The 13,913-nt window shown below is 35.7% G+C and overlaps 1 non-coding gene across 1 annotated transcript; it reads right to left on the bottom strand.

Moving 5' to 3' along the window:
• Positions 1-10,319: 10,319 nt before the first annotated feature.
• Positions 10,320-10,483, bottom strand: LOC126004622 (U1 spliceosomal RNA). The gene has a single exon (XR_007493890.1). It is a non-coding gene; the product is annotated as a U1 spliceosomal RNA (small nuclear RNA).
• Between the last annotated feature and the right edge of the window lie 3,430 nt (positions 10,484-13,913).

The raw sequence follows: 13,913 nt of genomic DNA, 5'->3' as shown, positions 1-13,913 counted from the left end.
AAATAAATAAGAACAAATAAATAAGAAACTATGTTGCATCTACATAATGGAATACTGCATAGCTTTTAGGGAAAAATATCAAGTCATGAAATATGCTTTTACATGGATGGAGAATATTATGCTGAACAAAATTAGTCAGAGGAAGAAGGATAGACATAGAATGATCTTTCTCATTTGGGGGGGATAATAAAAACGATGGTATGGTAGTAAAAAACATAGGCTATTATTACCAGTCCATAGTATTAAGCTTCCCACAAACAGCTAGGGAATGCAGTTAGGCTAGAGAATAGACCATTCTGACTATAATAGCTGGAAATGGTCACACTGCTGAGGTGTTAAAAGGTGATAAAGAGTGGGTCTGAGAGATAGGACAGTGGGTAGGGACTTAGCCTTGTATGCAGCCAACCTGGTCTTTATTCCCAGCATCCTGAGTTTGCCAGGAGTAATTTCTGAGCACAGAGCCAGGAGTAATATCTATGTGCTGTAGGGTGTGACCCAAAATAAAAATAAAATGGAGAGAAGGGTAAAGTGATATGATTCTCTTCAGTAATAATATTGCAAACAATACTGTCTAAAATAGTAGAAAAAACACCCCAAAGGGGTGGGATATGTGTCCCAGAGGCAAGTAGTAGAAAGAGGACAGGAGAGAAACTGGGGACATCGGTAGCAGGAAATGAGCACTGTGAAAGGTGTACATTACATGACTGAAACTCAATCATGAACAGCTTTGTAACTGTGTATCCTATGGTGGTTCAATTACATTTTGTTGTTGGTTTGTTTTGATTTTGGGCCATAACCGGTGATACTCAGGGATTATTTTTGGCTATGCACTCAGACATAGCTCCTGGCTTGGGGGACCATATGGGACACCAGGGATTGAACCGAGGTCTGTCCTGGTCAGCCATGTGTAAGGCAAATGCTCTACCACTGCGCTATCATTTCAGTCCACAAATAATTTATTTTTTAAAAAGGGGACTTTACCGCTTTCAGACAATATTTTACAGAGAACAGATGACATGGCAACTGGTATTAAAATGTAAATTTTAAAAGGGATAAATTGAGATATTTGAGGTTTTGACTTGAATCTGGTGATGTGCTAATCTGTGCTGCTTCATAATACACAATGAAGATGTGTGAAGACACTGAAGTGAAAACACTTTAGGCAAGTGTCTTTGTTGCCTTTACTATATAAATGGACACTAGTTTTGAGAAAATGCTCTTGATGAGTATTTTCAAATTTGGGGGCTTAAAATGAGTCAAATGCATCCAAAATATGTATAATTGGTTCCATAGGACTGGGCATCACTCAGGTGTAGCTGTGAAAATAAAATTATTGTTTTATGCACCAGAAGCTTCTAGTTCAAAGAAGCTTTCTACTGAATTAGGCACAGTAGTGAAAGAATCTATGATAATCATAGTTTCTTTGCTCTAAACATTCTCTTGCTTCCCTTGTCCATTCCAACAGCTAACCCAATGTCAACCACTGTGTTTTCTACGATCTTCATAGTTTTGCCTCACCCATTTTTGACAATTACTCTCAAATTATTCAATAGGCTATTTGAAAGTATATAATAATGTAAAGATGTTTAGTATGAAATCGAATTATTGAATTTCAGTGAAATAGAGGTAAAATTTAAAATGCAGATTCAAATCAAGATCAGGGTTAATTTGATATTTAATTAGAACATAAGTCTCTTACAAATATCATCAGCTAAATTACATAATGCTATTAAAATTTGCAATACTGACACTACTGACATTTTGGCATTTTTTTGCTAGATATTTTTTCTGCATGAAATAACATATTTTATGTTGCAAGAGCACTCTTGTTATTATTTAATAGAATTTAGACTAATTTCATGTATAATGAAGTAACAAAGCAAGTTATCATAGATGCTCTATACATGGATGAATATTTTATAAAATGTATTTCATTCATTCTATTCCAAGTGATTATCATTAATAATCTTATATTTATTATTGCTATCATCTTGACATCTATAAAAAACACTTTGTTAAGAATTCCATGGGGGGGAGATAAAAAAAAGAATTCTACAGAATGGGGCCAAAGTGGTGGCACAAGCAGTAGGGCATCTGTCTTGCACGTGCTAACCTTGGACGAACCACAGTTGAATCAATCCCCTTGCATCCCATATGGTCCCCCAAGTCAGGAATGATTTCTGAGCACATATCCAGGAGTAACCTCTGAGTGTCACTGGGTGTGCCCCTCCCAAAAAAAACAAAACAAAACAAAACAAAAAAAGAAATTCACAGAATGAAGCTCTGATAAAGGCATTTAAATAAACACATCAATTTTCATTTATTCTGGTACAAAAATGAGTTTAAAAAATACATAGATCAATAGGCAAATGAATATGTAACTTAGTGCATATTGAATATTTTCCAGATTCTCCCAAACTTTTACTATGAACTATGGTGTGAGATTCATTGAAAGATCAAAGTAAATTAGAAGAAATATGTGACCTTAATTTCTTTAATTGAAAGAAACTGTGCTCTGAGTAGAGAACATGTGATCATCTCAGAAATGAGAAATTGCATATTTTAAAGATAATCTTTAAAATGATGGCCACTCATCAGTACCTTTGTCAGTTCTCAATCAATTGTATCTCCAAAAGATTTCATCTGGTAATATTAAATTCATCAGCGCAAAGTTCCCTTTTTATAACAAATATATTGATTTGTCCCCTTTTGTTCATAAAATTACATCCTGTTGTGTGGTAAAGAATTATTTTTCTAAACAAATTTCAGTCTTTGGAAGTCCTGGATAAAAACCAACTCATTGCAATGTCTATAAATGTCTTGTCTGATGCTGGGGAGTTGGGGTCATGTTAAAAAATTAACAGAAATACTTTAATGAATAATCACATAAAGATTCCACCATATCTGTATGACAAATTCCTATTTAAATTTAGATGCTAAAACTTTGTAATAATGTTCCTGATTGGTAGTACCTCTGGGTCGTGTAATGCACCATTACAGAAGGTTATTCATGTAGCCCATGCCCCAATGTGAGAATGGAAATCTTTCAGACCAATCTCTAATGAATTCATGACTTTTCCACTGATGGAGACTTAATCTGCACACTCTGTTGAAATAAACTAAAGAAGGGAGTTCTGTGTGTTTTTATAATATATTATTGAATTTAAAGAGTCTCATGGGAAGTTTTAAGCTTGCAAATTTTGTAGTAGTTCAGGGAGGACTTGGAGACCCTTGAATTCTATAAGAAAGGGGGGTCAAAATAAGAGAAACCTTCACTAACAAAGGCCTTAATTTGCGTACTCACATGATTGCCAAAATTATGTCAATATAATAATATTTGATTAAGCTGTTATTTTTTAATACATAACAATCTTAACGTTGTTAAAGCTATATGACCACTTGGAGACTAGATATAAATTCAGTGGAAATCAAGTTCATGACAAGATATAGAATTCATATGCATGAGTAGAAGTATATGTAGTCTTAGATCTTGAATATCACTATTTAACCAATTGATCTATCCTGAGTTTTCCCCAAGTTGTATCATATCTAGAGTTTTCATTTAATTACAGGAAGTAAAGGAAGAAGTAATAGTTACCCCCCAAAAACATGACAAAACGACAAAATTATATGGTATAACTGGGAAACCAAATTAGAGATCTATTAAAAGATAGTGATAACCAAATCTATCCAATATATCCTGTTCATTACTGTTCATCATGCTATACAGTAGTAATAGCTGCATATTTTCATATAAAATTAGCAGGACCATGAAAGCATGCTACATTGATGTGAATCACAGAAATTCCTATGTTTTGTTTGATTCCAGTCATTTGGAAAACATAGATGTCTCACTATTGAAGGGAATTTCAAGTCTCCTCTAAAATACTGAAATTGGTTCCACTGCTTTTCTTAGTAACCACCCAGCTGCACTAACAACATCTTTAGCAAAAGGCAGAGTTAAAAATGGAGCTAAATACGTAATTTTGTTTCTTTCCAAATGAGTGGGTAGAAAAATCTTAAAAACAAAAGCTTTACCAATAAAAAGATATTGTGGTCTCAAAATCACTTTTATTTTTAACCTAATTAATGTTTAGCAAATTTTAATGTCTTCTTTAATTATTATAAATGTGTTGTAATCTGGTACAGAAGAGTGAATTGAGAGATAGATACTTTAAAATCAATTAGTTATACATTTGGTGGCTGTTATGAATTTCAGGAGTGAGGTGCACTTCTAAGTAGTATACAGGAGGTACAGGGGGTCCTCTCAGTAATATTCAGTGAATGTTCAGGTTGTGTGGATCAATACCAGAATCTGGAAATTGGATGTTAGTCAGGGTCAGAGGAGCTGGGGGCTCTCAAGACGACACTTAGGAGACCATGAGGTTCTAGGGCTCAGACTCAGGTATAGCGCCAGGTATGCTTTCAATTCTTTAAGTTATTCCCCCAATCCCTCAGTTATTTATTTATTTTAAATTGTTTTTGGCTACAAATAACTCTAGATCCGAGAGGTTATATTTAAATCATGTGCATTTATTATTAACTACCATGATAACCCGCTGCATATTGTATATGATATCTATCACTTATTTATAGCTTAGGAGGAACCCATTTAACATTTAAACACATTTGAAGCAGACCCGCATATTTTCTTAATATTTCCTTTTCAATGCATCTTTTTCATAGTTAAATTTTAAAATCTGAATATACTGTCAAGAATAAAATAAAATAAAATGTTCTTTTGGAATGTTACTTTTTTGTTTTACCAAACATGATACCCAAATACAACTTCACTGTCACTACAAAATTCATGAAGAACTTCAGTGTTTAAGAAGCCTTTTTTTTTTCTTTTTTTTTTTTTTTTTTGCATCACTGGGAGAACTGTGACATTAGCTTTTCAGTAGCCTTACACTGTTATTCTTGGCTCCACTTGTGTTTTTGAACAAAAGAAAACAATTGCTAAACACCTGGTGCCGGGGTATGTTCAAGCACTGAAGTGCAGTGACTAAAATACCTTCAAAATTTTTAAAAGATCCTCCTAAAGTCCCTACCTGATTTTCTATAGCTGCTCTTCCAACTGTAGTTTAAGCAATCACATTAAGTTCTGAGTTATTATTTATAAAATTTAGCAGTGAATTTTGAAATTTATTTATAAACCATTTCAGGGGCTGGATGGGGTGGTGTAGTGGTAGGGCATTTGCCTTGCACATGGCTGACCTGGAATGGACTGTAGTTTCATCCCCCTGCGTCCTATGTGGTCCCACAAGCCAGGAGTGATTTCTGAATGCAGAACCAAGAGTAACCCCTGAGTATCACCAGGTATGGCCCCAAAACAAAACAAACAAATAAAAACATTTCAATCATTTTAAAAAGCAATATTTCTGGGACCAGAGATGTAGCACAGTGGTAGGGCATTTTCCTTGCACGTGGCCGACCTGGGAGAGACTGGGTTTGATTACCAGCACCACATATGGACCCCTGAACCTGCCAGGAATGATTTCTTTTTTTTTTTTTAATTTTTATTGAGACCAATGTGCATTACAAGTCTTTCAGTTATATTTACGGTACATAGCGACAGTGAATTAAGGCCATTCCCACTACCAGTGTTGTCCTCCCTCCGCCCTGTTCACAGCTTGCTTCTCATAATCACATACCTCTCTCCTTTGGCCCCTGAAGGTCCCTTTTGTATATAACTTGTTGTAGATTGGGTAACTTGATTCTGTTGCCATTGACTTTGGGTTTGGTATTTAGGTCTGATCATTTTTATTTGACTCAATGTTCATGTTCATTCGCTCGTGGTATCATCCACTCCTCCCCGCCCCCCTCCTCAATTTATGAGGCAGAACAAAATGATTCAAGTTCTGTGGTTCTGTTAGGGGGATAAAGATAAAAAGAAAAGGTAGAAAAAAAAAGAAAGCTGGAAGGAGTCTGTTTAGGAGCTATCAATATCAATTTAAAAAAGAAAGGGAAAATAAAAAACTAAAACAAGCAACTACCAAAAAAGCACAGCAGCAACAATAAACAACAACTAAACAAGAAAGAAAAAAAGAGGGAAAGAAGGAGGACTGGTGTGGCAAGGTTTTGTGTTTTGTTTGTTTGTTTGAATAAGCACATTAAGTACTGGGGAAATTAGAAAAAGAATTCCCTTGGTCTATGTCGGAGATACAGGGTTTTTCCACCCTTGAAGCATACTGTCATGGGAATAACTTAAGTACTCGATTTAGACTCAATGTGACTGGACAAAGACCATCCAACCCCTAATCCCAACCACAGAATCTACACAGTTCCCTGCAACAGCACCAGGAATCAAACTCCCCCTGGGGTGTTCCTTATACTGCTCTGGCACCAACTTGTGCCAGGTTGATACAACACCTTGGCAATGAGGAAACAGCAACAACTTGATCTAAGAACAGATTGCCCTACCTCATCACCTAACAGTAAGATGAAACCAGAAGACACTCTGTTCTTTGACCTGTGGAAAAACCAAGATCACTAATTATAGAAGACTGACTACAGCAAACATGATGGAGCAGAGCTTCTAGAACCATAAAGACTTGATCCTAAACTTCGTCCTATGACTTGTGCAAATACCAAGATCTTTAATTACAGAGAACTAATTTTGTCAACCATAACTGAGCAAGAACTTTTCCTGGCTCCATTATTGGGGTTCAATAATGAGCATGACCTGAAGTGCCATTTCTGAGCTAAGAACCAGGAGTAACTCCTGAGCACTGCCAAATATGGCCAAAAAAAACAAAAACAAAAAAAACAAACAAAAACAACTAAGCAATATTTCTTCCTAACTTGTCATATCTAAAAAACAGATACAAAAAGCAAAACACAAGATGTGTTCATCTATCTTTAATAAAATGTATGTTAGGGGATTGACATGCAGCTGACATGGGTTTGACCATAGCAGAGTGCCAGGAATAAATTATTCCTGAGCACTGTGAGCCCTGAACAAGCCCTGAGCCTATTGCCATGGCCCCACATCCCACTACCTCACCCTCAACCTCCCCAAAACAACAAAAAATAAAAAATATCTGTGCACTGGAAAGATGTATTTTATACTTTTCCCCACCTCTAATGTTTTCCCTAGTACTTACTCAGCAATAAAGAAAAAATATTAAATTGCCTTTCTTTTTACCTTTATGATCAATAATCATTCAGATAGCTAATCAGCATTTTCCTCTGTACAAAATAATTTTCTACATTTTAAAGTAACTTGTGGTTTATCTATAAACCAATATACCTTTTTATTTCAATTTTATTATTACATTTTTCAAATCACTTTTACTGAAACATAATAATTATATTTATAAAAATATGGGTTGGAGCTATAACACAACCACTAGGGCATTTGTCTTACACAAAGCTGACCCAGGGTTCAATCCCCAGTATCTCACATGGTCCCCCAAGTACTGCCAGGAATAATTGCTAGGTGTAGAGCCTGGAGTATCCCCCTGAGCACCACCACTGAGCATTGAGCATGGCCCAAAAATAAAACAAAAAAAAATAGAGAAAGAAAGATGAAGGAAGATAGGGAAGAAAGAGAAATGGGGAAGAGAGAGGGAGGAAGGGAGGAAGGGAAGAATGAGAGGGGAGAGAGTATAGACTCATAAGATTAAGACTGGGTAACTCTGCATGCATCACACACCTTTACTGAGGTGCTTTTATGGTAGGGAGGTTTTTTGCAGTGCTCCATGAAGGTTTAAAAAGGTGTGGCCAAAAAACACTCATGAATTCTTCACAGGTTATTATTCCCATGTTTATTTGAACAAAACCTCTGTCCTTCTTGGAGCTTCTCTTTTTCTGAAGAGGTCTATTCACTCTTCTCTGGGTAATGACTCAGTATTGTCATGTCTTGACATAAGGCACTTCCTTTTAAGGGGAGTTCAACAGACCCACTGCAATCCTTGGATTTTCCAAGAGCGGATGGCTAGAATCACCCGATGGATTTCCTCAAAAGACCCACTGAGAGCTCTTACGTGGAGAGTTGAGGAATTCCCGAAAAGATATTTCTGAAACTGATGTCTTGGTACCAACATCACATGTACCTTCATTTATTTGGCTTTAATATTATTTCTCCCTTGTAAATTTACAGTTTGAAATGGGGCCTCTATAAAATTTCTTTTCCCAGAGAAATTTCCACACCAAATAATAAGACAAGCTTGTTCTCTTTCTGTAAGCCTATTTACATCTAAAGGCCAAGTCAAAACCTAGCATCTTAAAGACAATGTCATCTCTCCTTGTCTTTGAACACCATTGCAGAATGGCTTTGCCTCAGGTACTTTCCTTGTCATTTTGATTAGCTGCTAACAAGCAGGTTTCACTAGTGTAGAACTAGGCTATTGAATTTACTAGGTATAATTCTGTACCCCTTTTATATAAATTTTATCTTTTTCTATAACCAGACCATAGGAAGTTGGTCTTAACCCCTAGCTAGAATACTATTCCCCAGATTAAAGTGTACAGTTTTTGTTATTAGGAAGGAAACCAGGATACTTGCAATCCCTTAATTTACATCAGTAATGACACCTAGGGCCAGAAACTACTTTGTTATGTAAGAAATAGCAGCAACTTACCTCAGGTTCCATTCAATATACTAGTAGTATACTGGTATACTATATATCACACACTATATATACACATATATATGTATATATATATGTATATATATATAGTATATATACTAGTATACTATATAATACTAGTGTACTATAAATACTAGTATACTCCAGTATACTATTAGACAAATCTCTGTTCAGAGTTCATGGAAAAAATGCTCTGGGGTCTGTCAGTCTTGACACCTCGGTACCCCATATACACTATTAACTCCCTCTTATACTGTCCTTTCTTGCATAGGCACATCAAAATGGGAAAAGTTAACAGTTGCAAATATGTTCTTATCTAATAGAGATGGGAACACAAAATTTTTCATATAGCAGTGGGACCTTACACCCTAGACACTTGGCATAATGACTTGGGTTAGACTTCAGTTGATTTGACACTGACTTTTCACCACCTGAACTGAGGATTCCACCTATGGAAACAAACAAGGTTTCCCACACCAGCACCAGGAACATAAATTCTACCAAGGAAGACCTTACTACTGTCATGGCATTGACTTACTCCAAAAACAGTTCTTATATCACTCTGAAAACTAGGGAACAACAATAGTCTGCTTTTTGGCAGGATTCTCTGCAATGTTAACTGATGGAGAGATGGAACCAGAAGACACATCGCACCACCAAGTCTTCAACACAGAACCTGTACAGAAACCAGGATCTATAACTACAGATATAACAGATCTATAACCTGACAGCAACTGCAAGGTTTCTTCGCTGTTAACTTTGCTGGGTATTTGTGAATCCAAGAACAGTCCCCAGAATGAGAAATTACTTCCCATCCCCTTGTCCCCTTTCGGGGGAAGACCTTGGTAATATTTATCCGCAGCAAATAATAATCCACACAGACAAGAACGATAGGGTTTAAAAGATCGGGCAAGGAGAGCCAGAGAATCCTCCTGCAGCCAGCAGCTTTTTCACAGAAGGACCCCTCACTCCTGTCCCTCAAGCTATTTATTGCCAACTCCACAGCGCCCCACCTGGAAGGGTTAGGTGGGGCAAAAGTCACAGAACAATCCTAAGGAAACACTTTTATATACAATTCCAAGAATCATCTTACGGAAACTTTTTCATATGCTACAATTCCCCCTTTTTGAATGTCCGTAATATCCGGTACCGTAATTACTACAACAATTTCTCCCTTTGAATCTGAGTCAATGACACCTGTGGTTACTGATATACCCTTTACATTGAGGGAACTTCTGCCTAGAATCAATCCCATTGTATCTGGGGGTGGCGGGCCTACAATGCCAGTTTTTAGCATGAAGGGGCATGCTCCTGGGTAAATTGTAATGTCCTCTGGGCAAGTTATGTCGAGCCTGAAGAGCTGATCACCAAGAATAGACTAGGAGGGTGGACAACTGAGCATGCCTGGAGCCTTGATTTGGCGTTAGGCCATGGTGCTTCTGGGGTAAGATCCCCCTGATTTTTTAGGCCAAAGGTGCTTATTTCCAATTTCTTGCATATTTTGCTGTACCTATGCAAACGAAAATTGCCACACACACACACATTTTTTAAATGTATTTCCCATCTCTGGAGAAAAAAAAATGGGAGCATACAAAATCTTTGGCTGTAGCATTAGTGACTTTATAACTGAAACAAGAAGTTTCACAAATATAACTACTAATGAGTTCTCTCCACTGCTTTCATTCTTTTAAATTCTCTGTTCTCTCTCTATTTCCTTTCTTTTTTCAGGGGAGAGTGCGAACGCAGTCCCCCACTACCACAAATTATGCAGTCGAGTTTCCCACATTTGGGGAAATCTCAGGGGTCAGCACATTCGGAGTGCAATGGATAAGCCTCGCCCTGGGGAAACCACCTTCGTGATCATGGTATCTCCCCTGCCATGTAAGTATCTCTCTCTATTTCTTAATAACTTCGCTTTCTGTCATCCCGAAACAGATGCATTATGATCAGTTATGTCAATAATGGGATTCATTTTCTTTAAATAATCTAAATTAGACATATATTTTAAAGACTAAAGTAATCAATTTATGTGAATTTGTAAAATCGCTGTAAATATGACAATCTCGAACAAAAAAATAAGGCATGATTTACTGATCATGCAAACCAGGATAAAATTATTTTATGTATATATATATATATATTTTAAAAATTCTGTATTTAAACACCATGGTTTGCAACATTATTCATAATACAGTTTGTTGTTTTCACAGAAAAACTTGTTCATGATCGAGTTTCAGTCACATAGTGTACAAAATGCTCCACTAGTGCACATTTCTGGACACTAATATCCCCAGTTTCCTCTTTCCCTCCTGTCTAACTTCTCCCCTGCCTTCTTCTGGGGCAGTAAATTTTCTTTTGTTTCTCTTTTCTCTCTCTATTACTTTTTTTTTCCTTTTAGACAATGCAGTTTGCAAAATTCTTACTGAAGGTGTATCATGCATATCACATTTTCTTTTTTCAGCACTTAGCTCTTATCCAAAGTGATCACTTCTAACTATCATTGTTATAGCAGTCCCTTCTCTGCCCTAATTGTACTCTGTAACTATTTGTGACAACTTTCTTATAATAAACTGATCCTTTTGGATCTTATCTCTATTCTGTCTGGATATCATTACCATACTCCTTTTTTATATTTCACAAATTAGTGTGATTATTTTATGTCTATTCCTATCATTCTGATTAATTTCACTTAACATAATATTCATCCATATATGAGCAAATTTCATAACTTTAGTTTTTTTAATATCTGTATAGTATTCCATTGTGTAGATGTACCACTGATTCTTTAGCCACTCATCTGTTTTTGGGCATATGGATTGTTTCCAGGTTCTGCTATTGTTTTGCTATATGCTATGAACATATGAATGCAAAAGGCATTTCTACATTGTGTTTTTGGGCTCCAAGGATATATTCCTAGGAGTGGTATTGCTGAGTCATATGGAGCTCAATGTCTATTTTTTTTTTTTGATAAATATCCATATTGCTTTCCCAAAACCTGGACCAGTCTACATTTCTACCAGCAGTGAAGGAGAATCCTTTCTTCTTTCATCCATGCCAGTACTTATTGTTCTTGTTCTTTGTGGTATGTGCCAGTCTCTGTGGTATAAGATGATACCACATTGTTTTGTTTTGCATCTCCCTGATAAAAATGATGTGGAGATTTTTTCATGTGCCTCTTGGCCATCTATATTTCTTCTTTGAGGAAATGTCTGTTCATCTCTTCTTCCCATTTTTGGATGAGGTTAGATGATTTTTTTCTTAGTAACTCAGTGCCTTATATATTTTAGGTATTAACCTATGTTTCTCCCTTTCCATGGGTAGTATTTTATACTATAGTTACTTTGTTATCTACTCACTGTTTCCCTTGAGGGACAGAATTTTATTACACAATCCCAGGAAACTGAAGAAGCAAAAACATTCCCAAAAAGTTCCATCACTTGATATCAAAAGCAGACAGAGGCACCACAAAAAAAGAGAATTATAAACCAATATTCTTGATTAAAAACAGATGCATAGATCCTCAACATAACACTAGCAAATAAAAATCCAACTATTCATCAAAAAGTTCATACAGCATGACCAGGTAGGATTTATCCCAGAGATGCAAAGATAGTTTAATATATGAAAGTCAATCAATATAATATACCATATCAATGAAAGAAAATATAAAAATTATATGATTATAGCAACAGAGGCAAAGAAAGCATTTGACATGCTACAACACCCATCCATGATAAAATCTATGAACAAGATGGAATTGAAGCAGCTTTCCACATATAATCACATTCATTTACCACAAGGCCTTGTAATCATTAAACTCAATGAAGAAAAACTAAAAGCTTTTCCTCTAAGATCAGGCACAAGACAAGATTGCCTTCTTTCATCATTTCTATTCAATATAGTACTGGAAGAACTTGTCAGGACAATTAATAAATAAAAAGATATAAAGTATATTCACATAAGAAATGAAGAAGTCAAGCTCTCACTGTAGATGACATGATGGTATATTTAGAAAATCTTAAAGACTATAAAATACTTTCAGAAACAACAGATTTGTATACTAAAGTGGCAGACCACAATACTAATATGCAAAAATCCATAGCTTTTCTATATACAAAGAAAAAGTAAAATATAGATATTAAAAACAATCCCATTTACAATTATGCCTCAGAAAATCAAGTACCTTGAAATCAACTTAACTAAAGAGATGGAAGACCTATACAAAAAAAGCTATAACTCACTGCTTCAAGTAATAAAAGGGGACACAAGGAAATGGAAACACACCCCCTGTTCATATATTCTGATGATTAATATTATTAAAATGGCAATATTTACTAAAGCATTGTAAAAATTTAATGCAACCCCTATATGGATATCCATGACATTTTTTCAAAGAAACTTCTGAAATTCAAACAGAACTATAGACCTCCACACATTAGCTAAAGTGATTATTAGGGAAAAATAGATGGGAGGAATCACTCTCCCCAACTTCAAACTGTACTATAAAACAGTAGTTATTAAAACAGCATGACATTTGTACCAAAAACAAATCCTCAGATCAATGGAATAAACTTGAATATCCTAATTCTTGGCCTAGGGTATATGACCAATTAATCTTTGCTAAAGGGGCAACAAATGTGAGTGGAGCAAGGAAAATCTTTTGAACAAGTGATGTTGGGAAAATTGGTCAACTAAATGCAAAATTGTGAACTCAAATCTCTCTTTATTGCACAAAAGTCAAATAAACAAAGATTAAAGAAACTTGAAACCAGAAGAAATATAGAGGGAAATGTAGGCACAATAATCCATATACTTAAGCTAAAGGTATCGCCAAGGATGAAGCACACCCCACCATGCAAGTGGTAACAAAGATTATCCAATGGAACTACATTAAACCAGGATAAAATTTTAATCCAGGATAAAATTCTTGACGATAGCATACTTTCCAAAATAATGAGCAACTTAGAGATGGAGTAATAGTACAATCGTTGCTTTGTAAGTAGCTGACTTGAATTTGATCCCCAGCATCTCATCTCATCCCTGAGTGCTACCAGGAGTGACCCCAGAGAGCAGAACCAGGACTAGGGTCTGAGCACCACTGGGAGTAAAACAAAATAATAATAAAAAATATGAACAACTAGTAAGGGACAGAAATACCAAACCAAGATGTAATAGTATTTGACTATTTCTAGTGAGAGATACAATAGAAAATCTATCACAATCGAGCATGTGCTTTACATTTTAACTGAAAATGCAGCTAAGTTCCTAGTATAAATTTCCAGATCTATCCCTGGAATATTCAAGAGAAATAAGAATCAT

The sequence above is a fragment of the Suncus etruscus genome, chromosome 3 (assembly GCF_024139225.1).
Source record: "Suncus etruscus isolate mSunEtr1 chromosome 3, mSunEtr1.pri.cur, whole genome shotgun sequence".
NCBI classification, from domain to species: Eukaryota; Metazoa; Chordata; class Mammalia; order Eulipotyphla; family Soricidae; genus Suncus; species Suncus etruscus.
Note: the sequence above shows the minus strand (reverse complement) of the source record. Positions and strands in the feature narration are given on the sequence as shown.